This window comes from Oncorhynchus mykiss, chromosome 12 (genome assembly GCF_057628025.1).
Source record: "Oncorhynchus mykiss isolate SJ-2025 chromosome 12, ASM5762802v1, whole genome shotgun sequence".
Classification (NCBI taxonomy): Eukaryota; Metazoa; Chordata; class Actinopteri; order Salmoniformes; family Salmonidae; genus Oncorhynchus; species Oncorhynchus mykiss.
The window spans coordinates 75,924,071-75,939,571 of record NC_143033.1 but is presented as its reverse complement, the minus strand read 5'-3'; positions in this window follow the sequence as shown (position 1 = coordinate 75,939,571).

The window sequence follows — 15,501 nt, the reverse complement described above, 5'->3', positions numbered from 1 at the left end:
TGGAAGGCCACAGTTGGGTGAGTTGTACAAGGTTGTTAATCTTTTATCAGATGTGTTATATGAATGACTTAATTATTGCATCTGAGCTCCTAGAGTGTGCGGCTCTCCTTTTGTTTTTCATGTGAATGACCTAAAACTGATTCACTATTCCGACAGCCTTATTTCAATGAGTTTATGATCCATTTGTGTCATGGGGGAATGTCGCTAATGAGAGACCTACTTCACGTTGTTCCTTGAATCATCGATTTTTATGAAAGATAAAATGTTATTTTTATATGTTGTTTGACTATGCACCTCTGACTGTAACCTAAGTGATACATTTATTCATGTATTCTTTTCACCAATCTATAATGCATACATTTTCGTTGTGATTACTATCAGAAGCCTTGCAAATTTCCTCTCTATTTTGCTCTTGCATGCAATGAAAAGGAAATACATCTCTGGAGAATTGTCTACATAATCTTCATATTCTGTGAGGTATGGTAATTTTGCATGAACAATAAACCGTAAGTAGGAGATGAATTAGTCTGTTCCCACTAGACCAAGTCAACCTGTCTCCCTTGGAGGTAACTGTACAGTACTAGCTTCCTTCAAGTCACATGTAAAGACCAGCTTTCATTAGATTTGTCTAATCTCCCAGCAGTTTCATTTACATGTAATCAGCTAACACCATTCACAAAAACGTCTGAGGAATTAACGTTTGATAAAGGTTGGACAATTTCCATTTATCAGGTATGCATGTTGTTTTGTATAGCCTTTTGATTTGAATGCTTACTGGGTTCGCGGTTGCTGGTGTGTGGTTTGTAATGTAAACATATAGTACACAGTAAAGTATACACAGTAGAATGGATTTTGTGTATTGAGAGTAGTTATCTGCCAGAATGCAACTTTGGTCTGCTTTATGTAGATTGTCATCCAAGCTCCACCTCTTAGTGTAGATCATACATTAAATTATTTGGAAAGCCTCCATTGTTAAACAGCCTTCTGTCCTATTCCTGAATGTGTTACTTGAAATGAACGATGATAATGGAAACACTTACTCTCATGGTTAACATTTATTTACCCATTGCCCCAGGTATTATTTGAATAATTTATCAAACTTTTCTGGGAGGTTTTATGCAGTTGTTAATCATAATACGTACATATTTGCTTAGCATTGTTATGGTTCTCCATTACCAGTGATACAACATGTGTTGATTTAGCTAGTTACTTACATTGTAAGACAATTAAATGCACAGGATTTACCACGATCATAGGGTGAGAAATCTCTGGTTGGGATTTCAGTGCATTTGCAGAAAAGGCATGTCACTCTGGACGTTTCCAATGCATATGTAGTCCACGTGTTTTGCAAGTGACAGAGTGAGAAGGGTACAACATGTTCAAGAAACTCATTTCGAAAGCCTACAGGCAATACAAGAGCTGACACGAGCTGAAGTACAAAGGCAAAGTTTAAACGTATTAGAGCTCTAGTCAATCTGTTAAACTGACACAAAAGCTGAGGTACACAGGCAAAGTTTAAACGTATTAGGGCTCTCTATACAATCTGCTAAGCTGACACAAAAGCTGAGGTACACAGGCAAAGTTTAAATGTATTAGGGCTCTATACAATCTGTTAAGCTGACACAAAAACTGAGGTACACAGGCAAAGTTTAAACGTGTTAAGGCTCTAGTCAATCTGTACAACTGAAGCATTACAGATTCCGCAATAGAAATTTCAAAGGTAATCTCAGATTGAGCCGACATATGCACGTTTACCATGAATGCAATCTCCACTAAAGCGGGAACATTGCCTTTAAATTTAAATTACGCTGTAAAGCTGAACTTCCACGATGCAGATTGAATAGAGAGATACCCTGACAGAAGGCAGGATGCCAAAAGTTACACCAGGTTTTCTCATGTTTGGACATTGGACTGTTGTTCTGTTCCATCCTAACCCTGAAGCTACATAAATGATGCAAAAATAAAGTAATGTCAGTTCTCTGAGGGAAGAGTGCCTAATGCATGTATGCTTGACAAACCCCACACACCTGGCACAAACAAACAAGGTAAGAAGTGTTGTAAGTGAACAATAGAATCGGTGACCGCGTCTTACCATCTCAACATTGGTGGCTGTCATCTATGTTTGTTGATCCACATTTTGCCAGTCATTATTATATTGTCCTTGTTAGCACAACAGCTTTGAAGGTTTATTTGCAAGCTGTCATACATTTGTATGAATGGCATAGCTGGAAAACCTTGTAACACACTGAATCCGTGAGAGGCATGGGCATATGTGGGGCTGAAGGACACCCCCTTCAGCACCATGGACAGGGCCACAAGCTTTTCTTCCTGGGTTCCGACACATAACAAAAAATACATTACAGACAAAAATACTTTTGCATACTTTTACATTTATTACATTATCAAAGACTATACAGACTTATATATAAAAAACTAAAGACACAAACACACACACAAAATAAACAATACAACTAAAGAATAATAATTTGTGGGTGGGTGTGTGGGTGTGTGTGCATCCATCAGTTACACATACATTACATTACAAAAGTATGTGGACACCTGCTTATCAAACATCTCATTCCAAAATCATGGGCATTAATATGGAGTTGGTCCCCACTTTGCTGCTATAACAGCCTCCACTGTTCTAGGAAGGCTTTTCAATAGAAGTTGGAACATTGCTGCGGGGACTTGCTTCTACTCAGCCATAAGAACATTAGTGAGGTCGGGCACTGATGTTGGGCGATTAGGCCTTGCTCGCAGTCAGCATCCCAATTCATCCCAATGGTGTTTGATTGGGTTGAGGTCAGGGCTCTGTGCAGGCCAGTCAAGTTCTTCCACACCGATCTCGACAAACCATTTCTGTATGGACCTTGCTTTGTGCACGGGGGCATTGTCATTGCCCCAAAGTTGGAAGCACATGATTGTCTAGAATGTTATTGTATGCTGTAGCGTTAAGAGTTACCTTCACTGGAACTAAGGGGCCTTGCCCGAACCATAAAAAACAGCCCCAGACCATTATTCCTCCTCCACCAAACTTTACAGTTGGCCCTATGCATTCGGGCAGGTAGCACTCTCCCGGCATCCGCCAAACCCAGATACGTCCGTCAGACTGCCAGAAGGTAAAGTGTGATTCATCACTCCAGAGAACACATTTCCACTGTTCCAGAGTCCAATGGCGGCGAACTGTAAACAACTCATGCTGACGCTTGGCAGTGCGCATGGTGATCTTAGGCTTGTGTGCGGCTGCTCGGCCATGGAAACCCATTTCATGAAGCTCCCGATGAACAGTTCTTGCGCTCACGTTGCTTCCAGAGGCAGTTTGGAACTCGGTAGTGAGTGTTGCAACCAAGGACAGACAGCACTCGGCGGCTCCATTCTGAGAGCTTGTGTGGCCTACCACTTCGCGGCTGGTCCGTTGTTGCTCCTCAACCTTTTTCACTTCAAAATAACAGCACTCACAGTTGACCGGGTCAAAGTTGACCGGGGCAAATTTCCATCAAACTGAGTTGTTGGAAAGGTGGCATCCTATGACGGTGCCACATTGAAAGTCACTGAGCTCTTCAGCAAGGCTGTTCTACTGTCAATGTTTGTCTATGGTGATTGCATGGCTGTGTGCTCGATTTTATACACCTGCCAGTAACGGGTGTGGCTGAAATAGCCGAATCCACTAATTTGAAGGGGTGTCCACATGTATATATATGGTCACCTTTGAGAGACGTTGTGCCGTTCGGTGTTGCTTTGTTCGTTTTTTTGCTGTTCAATTGAAAGGAATTCCATGCAATGATGGCTCTATACAATACTGTACATTTTCTTGAATTTGTTCTGGACCTGGGGACTGTGAAGAGACCCCCGGTGGCATGTCTAGTGGGGTAAGTATGTTAGAGCTATATGTAAATTGATTATACAGACAATTTAGAATTCAACAGATTAATATTTCTCACAAAAACAAGAATTGAGCCAAGAGAGACTGACATGCATACTGTTGGCATTAGCCTTCTGTGTACAATGAGGGCAAGATGTGCTGCTCTGTTCTGGGCCAGCTGTAGCTTTTCTAGGTCCTTCTTTGCAGCACTTGACCATATCACCGGGCAATAGTAAAGATTAGATTAAACTGGGGCATGCAGCACATGTTTGGTCAACTGTGGTGTTAAGATTTCTGTGCATTTCTCTATCACAGACAGACCTCTCCCCATCTTTACAACAATTAAATCAATATGCCTTGACCATGACAGTTTACAGTCCAAGGTGACACCAAAAGATTTAGTCTCCTCAACTTGCTCAACAACCGTGTCATTCATTACCAAATTCAGCTGAGGTCTAGAAGTTAGGGAATGTTTTGTACCAAATACAATACTTTTAGTTTTAGATATGTTCAGGACTAGTTTATTACTAGCTACCTATTCCAAAACTGACTGCAACTCGTTGTTGAGGGTTGCAGGGATTTCACTAGCTGTGGTTGCTGACGTGTATAATGTTGAATCATCAACGTACATAGACACACAGACATTTGTTTAATGCTAGTGGTCGATCATTAGTAAACATATAGAACAGTATGGGCCAAGATATACCTAGTTCAGCACCATGGACAAAGCCACCCACCTCAGCACAGGAGACAGGTGTGCTCACTTCAGAACGCTGGACAGCGGTTTTCAGTTCAGCACTGTGGAAGCGGCACTCCCTTCAGCACCAGGCCAACCAAAGACAGCACCACAGCTCTGCTCCCCCAACACAGGATTACTAATCAGCACATCTGCAAGGCATTCCCTAATCAACTGACTGGCACAAGAGTGCAGGCTGGATCTCACTCAATTGGAGCAGTTAGGAAGACAGCCACCGCATGCATGCCTGCTCTCCTGCTTATTAAAGGGCCTCCCAGAGGAAATTGCTGCCACTGTTTTGACTCAATTTCCTGTCCTAGGGGGGAAATGCATGTTTAGGTTTTACCTCAGAGGAATGAAGAAGGCTACGTATACATATTCACGAATTAGGTGTGGCAACTTCCACTTGGAGTTGATAAACATCAACAAATAGGGCACGAACAGCTGTCAGTGTAGCTTAGCTAGATTGTGAACATTAGCTAGCTAGCTAGTAATTTAATGTTAGCTGATGTTTCTCTTTTTGTATTTGTTATTTACTACACCGTGTTAAAAAGATTGGCCGGTTTTGGAACTGGCTTTGTCATAAGCATTGGTTTAGGGTTAACTTAGGCCAGTGACTTCCATCTGAGGCTATCTTTGACTTTGCCATCTATTGTTATCGCCAAATTTTTTGTCATCTTCCATAAATTGCAGTTGCAAATCCGCCATAGAAGTAGTTTGAAAGAATAAGATGAAGCTTGGGTAATATGGACTATTGAAAGATATCAGATATGCATTTTTCTACGTTGTAATGAACACGGTGCAACCTTTGGTATGTAGGCTTCTGGCAGGATTCAGTAATGCCAAGTCAGCCCTTGCTCATGGTTCTCACAGTGGAAGTGAAATGATAGGCTACAATGACTTTGCTCATGATAGTATTGGAGCATGTAGTGAAGCAAAACTTTAGTGGTCAAAACCATTTATGTTGGGGTGAAGCAGGTTTGCAAAATGCTATCATATCACTCAAATATACATTAATAAAATGGTCATATGTATATTTTTTATTACAGACCAGCTAAAAAAATAACTGAAAATTGACATATTATCCAATGGATTATGATAATTTTCTGGGTAAAAGTGGGGGTGCAAAAACACAAGTTTGAACCCTCTATTGTAATTTGTTCCATGGCTCAGTCTGTTTGTCTCATCTCAATTGCGAAGAGGAATAACTTTGCAGCTGTTTCTGATTGATAAACAATTGCATGCTGGTGGGTGGTAACATTCATTTAAAGTCCAGCCCTGAAACTAAATGTAGTCTGATAATAATTTGTAATAATTTGTATGTCATATCACAGGAACAAAACCCGGCATTCAAATGGATTAGCATGAAGTGGGCAATTTGGGTTTGTCACTTCAAGCCCAAATGTAACATACTTTGGCTAAAATAATTACTTATTGACTTAAATCGTTGTGCAAGATCATGGGTAAGCTCTGGCCATCATCTTTCAGCTCGAAAAAGTGGTGTGGGCGCTAAAGCCTGTTGCATTCTTCCCAGTCGAAACAGTTTGTGTTAAGACGAAATGTTGTGACATTTTCTGTGTTCCGGCAGGGTTTTTTCCCTCTGTTTGCGCACAATCCTTTTTTGGGGGGGGTGGGGAGAGAAATCTACATCCCTTCGTCAGTGATTGGTCAACAAAACTACTCCTAGTAGGATGGGGAACTACTGTATGAACTACTGTATGAACTACTGTATGAACTACTGTATGAACTACTGTATGAACTACTGTATGAATTCATTAGCTAAGTGTTTGCAATTCTTTTCACCTGAGAAATACTGTACCAGGCATCTTAGTTCATGTAAATTGTGCGACTAAGACCTCCTCGGCAAAAACGAGGAGCTCTTCTTGATTTATCTTTGATTAATTTACGCTATTTTGAGGAAGTGTACACTGGCTATGTTGTTGCTATGGCGTCTCAAGAGGGACCAACAGTAATACTGCTTTTTTCACATGAAAAACTATGTGTTTTAAGGGAGTATGCGAGGCACAGGCATTCGCTTTGCCTAGATGAGTTCTGCTAGGAGCAAACCGAACCTACTCGTATGCGGGCGCCTCTCCTTCTATAGACTCCTCAAAAGGAGAGTTACCAGTGAAGTCACGCCGCAACCCGATGTAAGAGACTACAGATGGCCGCCATCTTTAAGGACACTCTTGCTTAAATGTCTTTGTGGACTAAATCTCTAGAGACACTGAAAAGCTTAGCAATTAAAAGCTGTAAGAGTAAAAGCTAAAGTTAAAGCATCTGGAACTTGAACTCTTTTTTTGTGTGTTTGCTCATTGTCGCTTGTGTAGTCGGGCACAGCCCATTCTTCCCAACGTTTAATGGGGGCAGTTAATGCTGGGCAATTTAGTTAACAATAACTTCTTTCCATCTTTCTTTTTGCGCATTAGTGAAACCATGTCTAACCCCGGGGGAGGAAGTTTGTAAAAGAGGCTGGGACAACTCATAAACCTTCATGGAGTCAGCCAGCGGACCATCAATACCATGGTGGAAGAAGGTGAGAAAGTTTCAGTGGCATAAATATCATACCACCCCAACAAACGCTAAGCTCCCCTGTTATTGTAATGATGAGAGGTAACCATCTCTTGGGGGTACGATATTTGTGAATCTGTAACTTTTTCACTCATCATTAGTCATGATTCATTATTCTATTCTTATTCATTATTCTATTCTTATTTACAATAAAAGTTACTCCAAAATGACACAATACATTGTTTACCATTCATTTCTCTTGGGCACAAAATTATCTGAAACACAAGTAAAACAAACATTCAAGAAGTGTGTAGACTCACAAGCTTGATGTAGTCATTGCATGCTAAGAATATGGGACAAAATACTACAGTATACATTTGACTACTTTAATACACATATAAGTTAATTTTGTCCCAATACTTTTGTTCCCCTAAAATGGGGTGGGGTGGGGGGTATGTACAAAAAGTGCTGTAATTTCTAAACGGTTCACCCAATATGGATGAAAATATGTTTGATTTCAAATCCAAACTTTTGGAGTATAGAGGCTAAATTTGTTTTCAAGACATAACTTTTAAAATACAGAAATACATCCAGTATGATGCAAAGGAAAACTTCTGCATTTAAGACAGGAGAAACAAATTGATTCCAAAAAGAATAAAACACATTTATTTTAGTTACCTTTTTCTCAACTTGTTTCTATTACTTTCTTACTTTCCAGCACGTCAAGCTAACTTACAGAGTAGCTAGCTAGCTAGCCCACTATCTTTGAAGCCATGGCCTGTGCACCTTCCATTGTTTAGCTAAGTAGCTAGCTAGCTATGCACCTAGCCAGCTTTTTGCAACCAGAGGAAAGCAACATTCACCCTCACAAATTCTGTTTGCATCAATATCCATACTTTATTAAGCACTTAAATCAGTGCAACTGACTTAAAGTTAAGGAAACGTACTTAATGGGAAAATGATAAGGAGAAAATGTACTTAAGTTGTTTTATTTAACCTGTCCCTCTTCCCTCACTTGCTATTAAGGCCAGAGAGACCCTCCCTAAATGACTGATGCTGATGACCCAGAGGCCTATCTCTTGCCATTTGAGAGAGTGGCACAGAGAGGAATATGGGACCGGATGACATGGTCAGCTCTTCTAGCCCCTATCTCACAGGAGAAGAGTAACAAGCCTATCAGGATCTGGAGACATTAGAGGCCAATAACTATGACCGTTTGAAGGAGGAGATCCTAAGCAGATCAGGGCTCAACCCCTTGGCCGGCGCACAATGGTTCAGTACCTGGAAATACCAAGCTGGCCAGGCACCCCGGGTCCAATTATACCACCTAAGGTGGCTTGGGAAAAATTGGCTGATGCCAAAAGTAAACTCTGTGGATGAGACAAAGTTTTCCTGGACCGGTTCATGATACCCCTTTCCTAAATACCACCCAACAATTCCCTCAGACTCACCAGGACATGATTCAGCTGGTGGAAAAGTTGGAGACCACAAAATATGCACTTAAGTCAAACAAACAGGAATGACCTCCTGAAACAAGCCGACACACAAGCTTTTTCCTCAAGAAAATATGAGCCTGCCAAAACAGCCGCTTATTTCCAAGCTGGAGAGGAATGACGTAATGTCGTTTGGTGCGGAAAATGTGGGGCCAAGGGACACCCTACTGACAACAAGTGTTGACTAAAAGATGAGTCAATGCCTATATACCCAGGGGTGGTTGGTCAACCCTTCATTGCCACCTGTCAGACCTGAGAGATGATGGAAGTGAGGTACCCGCTCGCAAGTATCCAGTGCAGGGGTGCTCCCATAACCTACTGTCCCTCTTGGACTCTGGTAGTGCCATGATTCGAATACAGACAGAATGGATTCCTGTATGGTCTCTTCGAAACCACAACACCCTACCACTCACTTGCATCCATGGGGATACCAGGCACAGCCCGACAGTCTGCATCCGACTCAACACTGATTGTGGGGCATGGAAAGTCATTGCAAGAGTGATGCCAGAATTGATGACCCCTCTACTCCTGGGTCTAAACTGCCCCGTATTTGACTGTTTTTAAGGCTGCTGGAGTGAGCAGAAATCCCTCTCGCACTATGCTGGTGTTCACCACACTCACAGACACAAGCCTTTGCTGGGAAACATACTAAAATCAATTTTTGCCAGTAGAGGTCAGTGGAGGTGCTGCGGGGTGAAGCCCCACAACCAGATCAGCCTGACCACAGCAAAGATCTCACCGATGTTGAAGGTGAGCCTCCATACCTATCAATGACTTCTCCATTTTGTTGCAGGGCCATTTCAGCTCTGCCCAACTGAGAGACCAAAACCTCGCCCTAGAAGGGTCCAGGAGCTGGATGATAAAGCCCTGGGAGACTAGCCTTTGGTGACTCCTTACTTTTGCCCTTCGTCAAGGGCTACGCTATCGGGTTACATAAGTAGATGAAAGCCTTACATCACAGCTCCTAGTGCTCAAAAGTGTATGTTCCAGTTCTTCTCCAGCTGGCCCCCGTCTTCGGTGCTCATCTGGGCAAGGAAAAGATAAGGCAACAAATTGTACAGAGGTTTTACTGTCCTGGAATCTACACTGCTGTCATACACTACTGTCAGAGGTGTCCCACCTGTCAGTAGACTGTCCCAGTAGGGCTTACCCAAGCATCCTCTCATTCATTGAGACCCCATTTGATAGGATAGGAGATTGACCTTGTTGGACCCCTCCCAAAGTCTGGGTGAGGATACTGAGATATCCTGGTGGTGGTAGACTATGCCACCAGGTAACCTGAGATGATTCCCCTGAGATGATTCCCCTGCGAACCATTACCACCAAGGCTCACCGCCCAAGAGTACTCCTCAATGTTGCCATGGAAGCCTGGGAAGACCCACCGTCTGCCCACCATACCCTGGTAGAACATGTGGTTGGTATGTAGACCAGGATCGCCTGGGTGATGCCCATTGTGCTCAAGCACATGCAAGACTCACAAGGAGCACAACAGAGGACTTACAGCTTCCCTACTCAAGCACATGAGTTTAACCTAGGTTATGGGGCGACAGGGTAGCCTAGTGGTTAGAGCGTTGGACTAGTAACCGGAAGGTTACAAGTTCAAACCCCCGAGCTGACAAGGTACAAATATTTCGTTCTGGCCCTGAACAGGCACTGTTCCTAGGCTGTCATTGAAAATAAGAATTTGTAACTCTTAACTGACTTGCCTAGTTAAATAAATAAAATCCTGGTGACCCTCCTTCCCACCACAGAAAGTAAGTTCCTCACTCAGGAGCAGGGGCCCTACGAAGTCACGGACCAGCAATGTACAAGTAAAAATAACCAGATTGCCGTAAACAGGAGAAAGTGTCAACCTTTTGAAGAAGTGGGAGGAGGATGATGTTACTGTGTCTCCACAGAGCTTCCCAGGAAATTCCCTTAGATATCATAAACATGGCACAAGACTTTACTCCCCAACAACTCCAAGAGGTAAGACACTTTGTTGATCAGTACATGGATGTATTTTCCTCTTTCCCTGGCGACAGATGTGGTAGAGCATGATATAGAGTGGGGCAAAAAAGTATTTAGTCAGCCAAGTTGCCATAATATGAATGAGCTAATAGTAATTACTGCTTACAATTCATCACATCACGAGTGAGCTCACCTGTGATCAACATAATTAAGTAAAACTTTCTAAAAGTTAAAAGAAATCCCACGATGGGTAGAGTTTGGGTAGAGTTTGTACGTGCAGCCTTGTTTGTTTTTCTGTGTAAACCAAAGATAAGAAGAGGTGACAAGATGAGTTTGGTCTGTTTCCACTATGCATGTTGAAGGTGAAGGGAGTGTGTCATCTACCATCTTTCACATTCAAAAGTTTACTCGAAAGACAAGTGAACCATCCCTTAACCTTGTTTTGCTATAACATCTTTGGTCTGACAAACGTTTACGTGACACCCAGGAAGCATTGAATGATGTCAACAAACATGGCTCCACACAAAGCCGGCAAATAAGTTAGCATTAGTGGGCTAAGCTGTAGCATTAGTAATGTATTTCAAAAGGAGATGACTCACAAATGTGGAAATTCTGGAAATATTTGTAAAATTCTAACAATGATTCTGAGTATGACAGTGAGGAATCAGATTCTGACAGTGACAGTGAGAAGCTGCCCCCCAACCTTGTGGCCATTGAGAACCCTGACTCTGAGCGCCCCTTGCCCACAGACAAAGTCCCAGGTCCCTCTGAAGATGCTGGTGGTGATGGAGGCAGACTGACAGTGGATGAAGTACGGGAGGTCTGAGGTAGCTGGAAGGCCTCCAGCCATTTCACCCCTCCTGGCCCTGCTGTTGGCTTTGATGAATCCCAGTCTGGAGTGCAAAGCCCCTTGCCATCTCCCTCTGAGGCAGAGTGCTTCAAGCTGTTTCTGACAGAGGAGCTGTTGGAAAACATAGTGGACACGGCCTGGGAGCTACAGGAGAAGAGAGGGGCACAGGGAAGGTGGACCACCTGACGGGAGAGAAAGATCAAACCAGACTGTGTGCTTGAATATAATCGCAAAATGGGGGCAGTGGATAAGTCGGACATGATAAACAGTTTTGTGGCGTGCGCTGGGAAAACCACCAAGTGGTATAAGAATATATTTTTTACATCTGATCGACACTGATGTCCTCAAAGCTACATAGTTGACCGCCAGCTAACAAGTGAGGTGATTACTGAAAACGTTTTCTGTAATTTGACATACAGTTCACATACAAATTAAATACAGTTCCATTATGCAATTATATTGATAATATCTCACCCTCTTCCCCACTCCCTCATCCTCCCAACTCCCTCTCCAAATAGCATGTTGCTAGAATACATAAGTGGTCCACAAATCTTCGGCAAAATAAATGTCCACTTCCAGTTATGATGTTTGCAAGTTATGTCAAATACTGTGTGTGTGTGTAATTTCCAAAGGTAAAGAATAAAGAGGAATTATTAGTAATTAGAATAAAATGTCAGGATAGCAATAAAACAATATTACAAGTAACATAATAACTGAAGTGTTCCACAAGGGCTTGACAACGGGACAGGCCAAATTAATACACAGGCCAATGCAATGGTCATGATAAGCCCTTGGATAGAAGGGATCCATCTTTTGTCAAATTAATGTCAGATTTGACATGTCGTCGCAGGTTAGGAGAACTTATGCAGAAGGTTAGGATAATCAATGTAGCAGGTTAGGAGAATTAGGTTAAGGTTAGGAAAGGCTTAGAGTTAGCTTAAATTAAAAAATGAATCTACTTTTGACATTCATTTGACTAAAGCTGCATCCCTTCTAACCATGACCGGAGCAGCTTCAAAGGATACAACACAAGATAATACTTGTTTGACGCCATTAGAATTAGCGTTGTTTTTTCTCATGTTATTCAACTGTTACCACGCACCTGCAACAAAGATAGCTCAGTTGTGCAAGTGCCTTTTGAATTTTGAATGACAGAACTACCACTGATGTAACTACATAAGCACAATTGAGTATAACACCATAAAGTTTATGAAATAAACGTGTCCGCAGTTATAAAGGAATACACATTATACATTATGCTCCATACACTAAAAAAAATAAACATGCAACAATATTACTTATTTTTTCTGTTACAGTTCATTTAAGGAAATCAGTCAATTTAAATGTTTTTATTTGTCCTTTATTTAACTAGACAAGTCAGTTAAGAACTAATTCTTACATACAATGACGGCCTACCGGGGAACAGCGGGCTAACTGCCTTCTTCAGAGGCAGAACGACATATGTTTACCTTGTCAGCTCGGGGATTCGATCTAGCAACCTTTTGGTTACTAGCCCAACGCTCTAATCACTAGGCTGCCTGCCTCCACAAAATAAATAAATGAGGCCCTAATCTATGGATTTCACATGACTGGGAATACAGATATACATCTTGGTCAAAGATACCTTAAATAAAGGTAAGGGTGTGGATCAAAAAACCAATCAGTATCTGTTGTGACCACAATTTGCCTCATGCAGTGTGACGCATCTCCTTCGCATAGAGTTGATCAGGTTGTGGAATGTTGTCTCCTCTTCAATGGCTGTGCAAAGTTCCTGGATATTGGAGGGACCTGGAACACACTGTCGTACACATTGCTGGAACACACTGTCGTACACATTGATCCAGAGCATCACAAACATGCTCAATGGTTGACATGTCTGGTGAGTATGCAATTCATGGAAGAACTGGGACATTTTCAGCTTCCTGGAATTGTGTAAAGATCCTTGCGACATGGGGCCGTGCATTATCAAGTTGAAACATGAGGTGATGGTGGTGCATGAATGGCTCAAAGTGGGCCTCAGGATCTCGTCATGTTGCCATCAATAAAATGTAATTGTGTTCGTTGCCTGCCCATAACAAAACCCCACAGCCACCGTGGGGCACACGACGAGATACACACGACGCAATACACGCTGTCTGCCCTCTGCCCAGTACAGTTGAAACCGTGATTCATCCATGAAGAGCACACTTCTCCAGCATGCCAGTGGCCATCGAAGATAACCATTTGCCCACTGAAGTCAGTTATGATGCCAAACTGCAGTCAGGTCAAGACCCTGGTGTGGATGATGATAACGAAGATGAGCTTCCCTGATACGGTTTCTGACCGTTTGTACAGGCATTTTTCAGTTGTGCAATCCCACAGTTTCATCAGCTATCTGGGTGGCTGGTGTCAGACGATCCTGCAGGTGAAGAAGCCAGATGTTGAAGTCCAGGGCTGGCGTGGTTACACATGGTCTATGATTGTGAGGTCGGCTGGACGTACTGACAAATTCTCTAAAACAACGTTGGAGGTGGCTTATGACACAGAAATTAACATAATATTCTCTGTCAACAGCTCAGGTGGACATCCCTGCAGTCAGCATGCCAATTGCATGCTCCATCAAAACTTGTGTTGTGTGACAAAACTGAACATTTTAGAGTAGCCTTTTATTGTCCTCAGCACAAGGTTCACCTGTGTAATGATCATGCTGTTTAATCAGCTTCTAGATATGCCACACCTGTCAGGTGGATGGATTATCTTGGCAAAGGAGAAATGCTTACTAACAGGGATATATATTGTTATATTAATACAGTTTTAAATGTTATGATTATTTATTTGTGTTGTTCCAAATGTCGGAATAAAAATTACAGTTAGTGCAGAATGGTGCTATTTTTAGGGGGGGCTGAATGGGGGGGGTTCGCCCAGGGTGCCATACAAGCTAGAACCGCCAATAGGTGGAAAACATGGGCTCTCATTGAAGACAGAACATTGAACATCTGCCTCAAACGTAAATTGTCCGCCACAGTGAAATGGGATAATTCTATGTGAATTAATGAGGAGGTGGAACATACCTAATTTCAAACTGTTGTTAGAAAATTATGTATTGACATGTAGCTGAAACATAGCCAACAGATAATTAGCAGACAGCGTGCCAATGGTTTAAGGGCAGCACAGGTTAACTCTCCTGTTGCGTAACAGTCAAATTCTGGAACAGTGCGTGAATTCTGACATCAAGAGCATGAAAAAAACTCAAGATGGGGGGACAATTAGAGATATTTGGAGCTCACACGTGAAAAGGTTAAATGGAGTTCAGAAACCGAGAAAGCGTTCAAGGACCTTCAAACCTCCCTCTGTTCAAAGACATGTATGCCCAGTTCAGCTGGATTACTAATCAGCACACCTGCAAGGCATTCCCTAATCAACTGACCAGCAGAGAAGAATGCAGGCTGGACCTCAATCAACTGGAGCAGTTAAGACTTACAGTGCCTTGCGAAAGTATTCGGCCCCCTTGAACTTTGCGACCTTTTGCCACATTTCAGGCTTCAAACATAAAGATATAAAACTGTATTTTTTTGTGAAGAATCAACAACAAGTGGGACACAATCATGAAGTGGAATGACATTTATTGGATATTTCAAACATTTTTAACAAATCAAAAACTGAAAAATTGGGCGTGCAAAATTATTCAGCCCCGTTAAGTTAATACTTTGTAGCGCCACCTTTTGCTGCGATTACAGCTGTAAGTCGCTTGGGGTATGTCTCTATCAGTTTTGCACATCGAGAGACTGACATTTTTTCCCATTCCTCCTTGCAAAACAGCTCGAGCTCAGTGAGGTTGGATGGAGAGCATTTGTGAACAGCAGTTTTCAGTTCTTTCCACAGATTCTCGATTGGATTCAGGTCTGGACTTTGACTTGGCCATTCTAACACCTGTATATGTTTATTTTTGAACCATTCCATTGTAGATTTTGCTTTATGTTTTGGATCATTGTCTTGTTGGAAGACAAATCTCCGTCCCAGTCTCAGGTCTTTTGCAGACTCCATCAGGTTTTCTTCCAGAATGGTCCTGTATTTGGCTCCATCCATCTTCCCATCAATTTTAACCATCTTCACTGTCCCT